The 7,230-nt window shown below is 37.3% G+C and overlaps 1 pseudogene across 1 annotated transcript in view; it reads left to right on the forward strand.

The window, feature by feature from the left end:
- Nucleotides 1-2,843, forward strand: part of LOC309630276 (GTP-binding protein Di-Ras3 pseudogene) — a 90,160-nt pseudogene extending 87,317 nt beyond the window's left edge. Inside the window, exon 2 of the transcript XR_014249521.1 lies at nucleotides 764-2,843. The product of XR_014249521.1 is annotated as a GTP-binding protein Di-Ras3 pseudogene (transcript). The remainder of the gene's footprint in view (nucleotides 1-763) is intronic.
- The last annotated feature ends 4,387 nt before the right edge of the window (nucleotides 2,844-7,230 follow it).

Here is a 7,230-nt window from a genome sequence, read left to right on the forward strand (position 1 = left end):
TGATTGAATTAACTGAATAAATGGGGAAGACAGAGGTGGGGAACTAGGAAGGACACCAGAAATCTCTGTGAAAAGGACTACATAGGGGAATTTTGAGAACTGCTGATTGTAATAATACCCAGCTTCATAATTTGGCCTAGGATTAGTTTTATTATAAATTTCTGATTCTACAGTGAATTAATGGATGTTAATGGATTGTAAACATCTGTTCCTTCAACAAGTGATATTTTATCCTTTTTTTTCTTTAATCACTAAAAGATAGGACTGCTGTCACTGTCACTGTCCTCAAAGTCATATCACAGAGAACTGATAAATAGCTAACATTTTGTTACTGTTAAAAAGTTAGACATTTAAGGCATTGATAGAATTTTCTCTAGATGTTCCAGGTAACAGGTAAATCTAAAACTAAAATTCATCTGATTTGTAAAGACTCTAGATCCCTGATTCTACCTAATACTAGAATTATGACTTCATTGGACACATATAACCTCCTTAAAGAAAAATAAAACATATTTTTTTACTTAAGAAACAAGTTACTGTGGTTTCCTAGAATTGCAATGTAATTGCAGTCCATAAAATTTTAATACGTATACATATGTCTGTATATATGCATATGTGTATGCATATGTATATATATGAAACATAAATGTATCCGAAAAAACATATAAATACACCTTAAATTACATTTACTTAAAAATAAACCTTCTTAGAGATTTTCTATATTTATATCTGAGATTACCCTTCTTTAAAAATAAATACACAGATCAGCCTTGGATGGAAAAAAGAGAAAATACTGCAGGATGTGTGTGGGCTAGGGGCTGCTGGAGTTTTATCTGGTGTCCTCCTTTCTTTATGAGGTTTCCCTCACTGCTGGCCAAGTGCCAGAGAAAGTGTGCACGCACCTCCCCGCCAATACCCGACAATGGGCAGCTCCTGCTTTGGCCTCAAGGAACGGCTGATGAAGCGGCTGCGGCTTCTGCCTACCGTGACCGTCATCCGTACCTGCCTGCCCCAGAGGAGGAGCAGAGATTTCCGCGAGGTGGTGCTCGGCTCGGCCGGCGTAGGCAAGAGCGCGCTTGGTGCAGAGGTGGGTGCGCGCGGCAACTTCCGTGAGGCGTATCTGCCGACCATCGAAGATACCCACCTCCAGGCGCTGGGCTGCAGCCACAAGGCGGGCGCGCTGCACATCACCGACACCACCGGCGGCCGCCGCTACCGGGGCCTGCAACGCCTCGCCATTGCCAGGGGTCACGCCTTCATCCTGGTCTACTCCGCCACCAAGAAGCAAACCCTGGAGGAGCTGAAGCCCCTCTATGAGCTGATCCGCCAACTCAAAGGCAACAACCCGCAGAAGTGCGCCATCATCCTGGTGGGCAACAAGCGCGACGAGAGCCACCGGGAGGTGAGCGAGAAGGAAGGTGCTGCCTACGCGTCGGAGTGGAATTGCCCCTTCTTGGAGACCTCCGCCAAGATGAATATCAATGTGCAGGAGCTGTTCCAGATGCTGATCAACTTCGAGAAGAAGCCCGCCGCCGCCGCCGGCGCCCAGCCTCCCTAGAAGAAATCCCAGATCCCCAAGACCGCCGAGAAGCTGCTGGGCAAGTGCATCATCATGTGAGCCCTGAGCCGTAAGGAGCCCGACCCTCTTCTCCTTCAGTGTGCTGAAAACATGGACAGACCCCACTGTGCTGTGTCACCTGTACATGACTGACTTTTGTGCTGTGGTTTGGGTTGTAACAATTAAATGTCAATAAATGTCCCTTGTGAGTTAGTAACTTTTCTTTTCCCCAGGCAAGAGAACTCGAATTGTTAAAATATGGACATTGGAGGAGGAGAGGAAAAAGGAACAGGATGCATTTTAAAGGATGGGACTTGGACGGACTTTAGACATTAATGTTTAAAAAAGAGAATGGAAATAGCAAAATGAATTGAAAGATGTCACTGCCCTTCTTGTAATCCTATTATTGTGTATTATTCTTAAACATTTCAAGTCCTGTAAATGTCTGATCATATCTTCCCATTGTGTATTTAATTGTTAAGAGACATGTTTTTGCAACAAAAGCTCTGACAGATGACTGTGAGACAGAGATACTAAACATGATAAGTAAATGAATGTACTATAGCTGAGCATTGAGGGTGGGAGCAGAGAAAATTGTGAAAGTAGAACTTGCTTACTAAATATATGCCAATTGTTTCCTAAGTCATTTAAAATGTTTAAGTAATCTACACTGTAGTTTAAAAAAATTATAACAGTTCTGTGACTTAATAAAGCTTTTCCTGCATGCAAACATAAATAAATAAATAAATACACACAGAACTGATCTTACTTACATGACATATATTACAGATGGCAAACAAAATGATTTAAGGTTAATAATAACCAGCTCAAACATAGAAAGAGCCCATTTTGGGATTCAAATATCTGACCTGTCCATCTACAAAGTTAACTTTTCCTTTCATTTGACTGACTTTCCCTTTGTATATCATGGGCAGTCAGTCTTTTTTTTTCCTATTTTTTTTTCCCTATAGGAGTGATTTCTTGGACCATTGTCCTGGCTCCTCTTTTCCTAACCTCCCCATCCTCCCAAGAACTGTGTTGCTATCTACCATAGATCTTATAACAACAACAACAACAACAAAGAGAACAAAATTGAAGCTGAAGAGTTCTTTAGGCAAATGAGACTATTCAAAAGAGTCTATAATATGAATGGCATGTCCATCCCCCGCCTCATTTGTTAATATGTGTTGGGCTCAAATGTTCAAATTTGCCAGGTCAGTGTTCCAAATGCTGATTGGAAATATCTAATGTGCATTGTATGCAATAAAGTCACACTTCAATTTCAGCACAGGTTTTACGTTTTTGTTCCTGCTCATAATCTAAATAAACTTAGCGTTTCTCAGCTTAACTTTATTTCAGGCATGCTTTCTCCAAAGGATTTAAAATTTTAAATGCCTCCATGGCAGAATGGAAATGTTTATCCATTTGAGATGATTAGAGATATAAGGAGTAATCATCTTCCTTTTCTCTGCAATACAGTTTTTGAATAACAGAGATCATTCTGAACTATATTTAACAAGTAGCTTGTTTCAGCTTCGATATTAGCTTGATTTACCATCTGCAAAATTACAAATAACATGATGCATTTATTACCCATAAAAGCTATTAGCAGGTCATTTTGTTCAGTTCATCGTATGTGTCTTGAGACACAATCTGGCGTCTAACAGATTTTCATACATTGATGTCTCAGAGAATCAGACTGTTCTTTAATTGATTGTTTCTTGCTAGACTCCTTTTGATTAAAACAGGTTATGCTATTTGCTTTTAGTTCCACATTTCTCCACTTCAAAGTCTGGCCATAGAAAGCAGAAATCATTCTCATTTCTCTGAATTCTTTTAATTCAAAGTGAATGTATATATTTAAAAGTCTGCCATAATCAAGGGCTTTAAAAATGGCTTCAGTTTTTTCAATCTATGACTCCCTTAACAAGAATACAATCCTCACCATGTCTTTACAAAATGGATTTATCTTTTCCTGCCAAGTCATCGAATTTTGAACCTAGAACCTAAAGTGAGTACAGATCACAGGGACCGAAGGGAAAAGGAAGGGCTCCCTCAGAGCACTCTCTTTCCCTCACAATTTGCACAGACCCAGACAAGCAAAGCTGAATCGTGGTGATAGTGTTGTATTCTTCTCCAGAGGGAAAAGAAAGTAAGAGTCTTTTGCTAAACTGCTTTCAGAAGGTCTAACTCATATTGTTCATTTAAGCAAAGAGATTGGTAAGCTCCTGAGACATCCCCTTCCTCCTCCCTCCCCCCCCAAAAAAGGAAAACTCCAAAAGCTATGTGAACTCTGGAGGGATAAGGTCGGTGGTCCTGTCTCAGGCCTTCTACCCACATTCCCTGCGCAGTTAACACCATAAAAATAAAAGGGCTGCAATCAGATCAGTACTCATCAATAGGAATGAGTAGCAGCTCGCAGGCTCAAAACAAGAGGCTAATTCAGCATTCAAAAGGTTTTTGTTTGCCTAATGTCAGAAACAAACATAAAACTTTCTATCATGTGACATCCATGACACTAAGAGAGAGCAGTCACCCTTCCCTTAGGCGTCTGTCTTCCACAGACAAAAGCCATCAATAGCTCCTTTGTGTTCTACCTCAGCTTTCTGTCTTCACTCAGTCAGCCAATCATTCCCCATAATCATCTGCTTTTCTCTTTCCAGGTGAAATTCCCAAGTTCCCAGTCACAAAATCCCATGTCCCAAGGATGCACTAGTTGGCATAATAATATCCTAGCCAATAGTATTCTTAGGACATCAAAAATTTTATTAGGATACAGGAATAATTCTAATTCTTATTTGAAAATTTTCTAGTGCTTTACTTGTTGCTTATACAACCTTTTGTGAAACATTTGCTATTTTAAATTATTTGGGGCAACCAGAAACATGTAAGTATACCAAACTTATTTTGTCATTTTTAGCACCAATTAACTCCTTAAAATTTACACTAGATTTATACAAAGCGTAGCTGCCTGGGGAATCTAAAAGATTTTTAATGATTTAAACTTGAAAGCCACTATTCGGAACCAGTGATGCATTGAGGAAAATTATGTAAGTTATGTCTTTAGAAATTACTTTTACTCTAGAATTTATTTAAAATCAAGTTGCGCTGATCATTTAAAATATTGTACTAAATTTAATAGAAAATCTCTTGGTGGATGCTTAGTGTAAATTGAAAAGTTTAAATGCCTTAAAAATAGCTTTGAAACATTATGTAGACACATGGGGCAGTTATCATGTTTAAATGATGGGAGTTTAATGGTCTTCTCATACATTAACCCTACACTGACGGTGAGAAATGCCTGCATCTTACTCTACAAATGGATAAAAATAAACATTTAAATTTAGTAAATCTGATGATTTATTTAGCATCTCCTTACCTATTTGTAATATTTTTGAAATTCAATGAGGTGAATTTTTATGGCTCAGAGTTCATTAGCTACAACGGAACCTTCAAATATATAATAAATAGTATGCACTTGGGGCAACTTACTGTCTCCTTTCATGATATGCCCCAGTCTGTATAAGTATGAAACTAAAAAACAGCAACGCAACAACAACAATGCTATTTTGTTTGATGGAATACTTTTTAAAATTAACAAATACTATTTGACTAAAATACTATTTGTTAGTCAACTCCTAAGGAATAAATATATCCTATTCATGGAAATATACCTATGTCAAAGGCAATAGAAATGGCTAAAATGTACCATTATTTGATTTAGAATGTAAAATAAGTCACGTTTTTTCAGTGAATCTATTATGGAGAGGTATATTACAGGCACGTTGTTGGCTTCTAGAAAGAATTGTATGAAACAGTTTGTATTTAATACAAATGTGGGCAGCTAACTGAATGGGTTTAAAAAGAAATATATGTTTTTTAAATGGTAAGCTTCTCTAGATGAAAATATGAACCTTTGCCAGAATCCCTTGGAGAGAGAGAAGGGAAAAAATAAAAGGAACATTCTTTGAAGTACTCTTCAATGTTATCTGGTCTAATCCGAACTGTAAAGTTATAAAATCTGTAGATTTCATTCACCAGCTCTGTACCAGTCACTCACACTGATAAAAAGGATTGGCTAAATATACTAAAATAGTAGTTGTATCCTGAATTGTTCCCTCTGACATGTGAAGTAATAGATTCTTTTATTATTATTAATAACATCTTGAAAGGAATTTCTATGCAGGTACATTTAGATATGATATGAAAGGTAATGCACTGTAATTTTACTTCATTCTAAGGCTTCTGTAGAGGTGAAAAGTGAGATCAAATAAGTTGTCTTAAATCCTAACTAATTTTACTTTGGATAGACCTCTATATCTAGCTTTGGTAGAATATTCTATCATAAATACTTTCTAGGGATTTTAACATTATTTGATAGAGTAGATATTATTATTCCCATTTGTATATAAAGAAACTGAGGCTGAGGATGCTGGGTTTTTTTTTTTTTCTTTTTTTCATTAAAAAAAAGAAAAAAGGCAAATCTCTTCCTTTTTACACTGGTTTGCTTTATGCTCATGGTGGGAATTAAAGTCTATTCCATTTTATGAACACAGGTGATTGCATAGTGGATGAGTAAAACTTAGCATGATTTCTTACTTCTCTTCTTCGTTTTTTTCTTTTTTAATTCCAGTAGCCTTCTTTATTAAGTTACTTAATCAGTCTTTGGGTGTCTATGGACAAATCTCCATTAATATATAAACATGCCTTAGTGTCTTTCAAAAAACAACTAACCAACCAGCATTCCTTCCTCTAATCCCCATCCCCAAAGCTATCTCTTTCCTTTGCTCCATAACATACAAGCTAATTGAAATTACTTCTCTTCTTTGGAAATGATGTGCTTTTAGGAGAAAACTGAGGCAGACATCCCTCTTCCTCTTAACTACTGCTTACATTACTTTTCCTTCAACTCTGTATTCTATGCTATGAAAGCATACATTGGGAACACAAACCTTTCCTTGCCAACCATCATAACAGCATCTAGGGGTAAATCAGTCCAAATGGTGTCTCAATGGCCCAAGAAAGGTGCAATGAAAAAACACTGAGCTGGGGATAAGAGGACATGGGGGCTGGTTTCCACCAGCAAGATTCTACGTAAATATAAGCCTGGGGTCTGCTTACTCATAATTGCATTATTAATTGAATGTTTTAATATATGACACACTCTCCTACAATCTTTGATTTCTTATTTAATTCTTACTACAAGCCTATGAGACATATTATTATCCCCATCTTACAGATAATGAAATGAGGCCCAGAAGTTAAGAGGATGAGAGCTGAGATTTCAATTGGTCTCTGGAGTCTTACTTTTGACCACTATGCCCATCCCCACATCCCCCCTCTGTATAATAAAAGAGTTAAAGAGTCATACGGTCAAAGTTCCCTCTTTTTTGTACAGACTGTAATTAATTATTTTTCCACTCTGAGTTAAACACCTACTTGTTCATCTAATCCTATTACTTTTTATTTACACACTTTGATTTGGTCTCCAGATAAGCAATCCACACTTGATCCAAGACATGAGATAGCTCTTTCATTCTCTTTTTCTCTCTCACTCTTTCTCTCTATATATACAAATATAACCACTGCAAATAAGAATCAACTGTATATACACACACACACTCACAGTTGATTCTTATTATTTGCAGTAGTTATGTTTCTAAAGCCACTGC

Source organism: Balaenoptera borealis (genome assembly GCF_965194805.1).
Source record: "Balaenoptera borealis genome assembly, chromosome: 6".
In the NCBI taxonomy this organism is placed as follows: domain Eukaryota; kingdom Metazoa; phylum Chordata; class Mammalia; order Artiodactyla; family Balaenopteridae; genus Balaenoptera; species Balaenoptera borealis.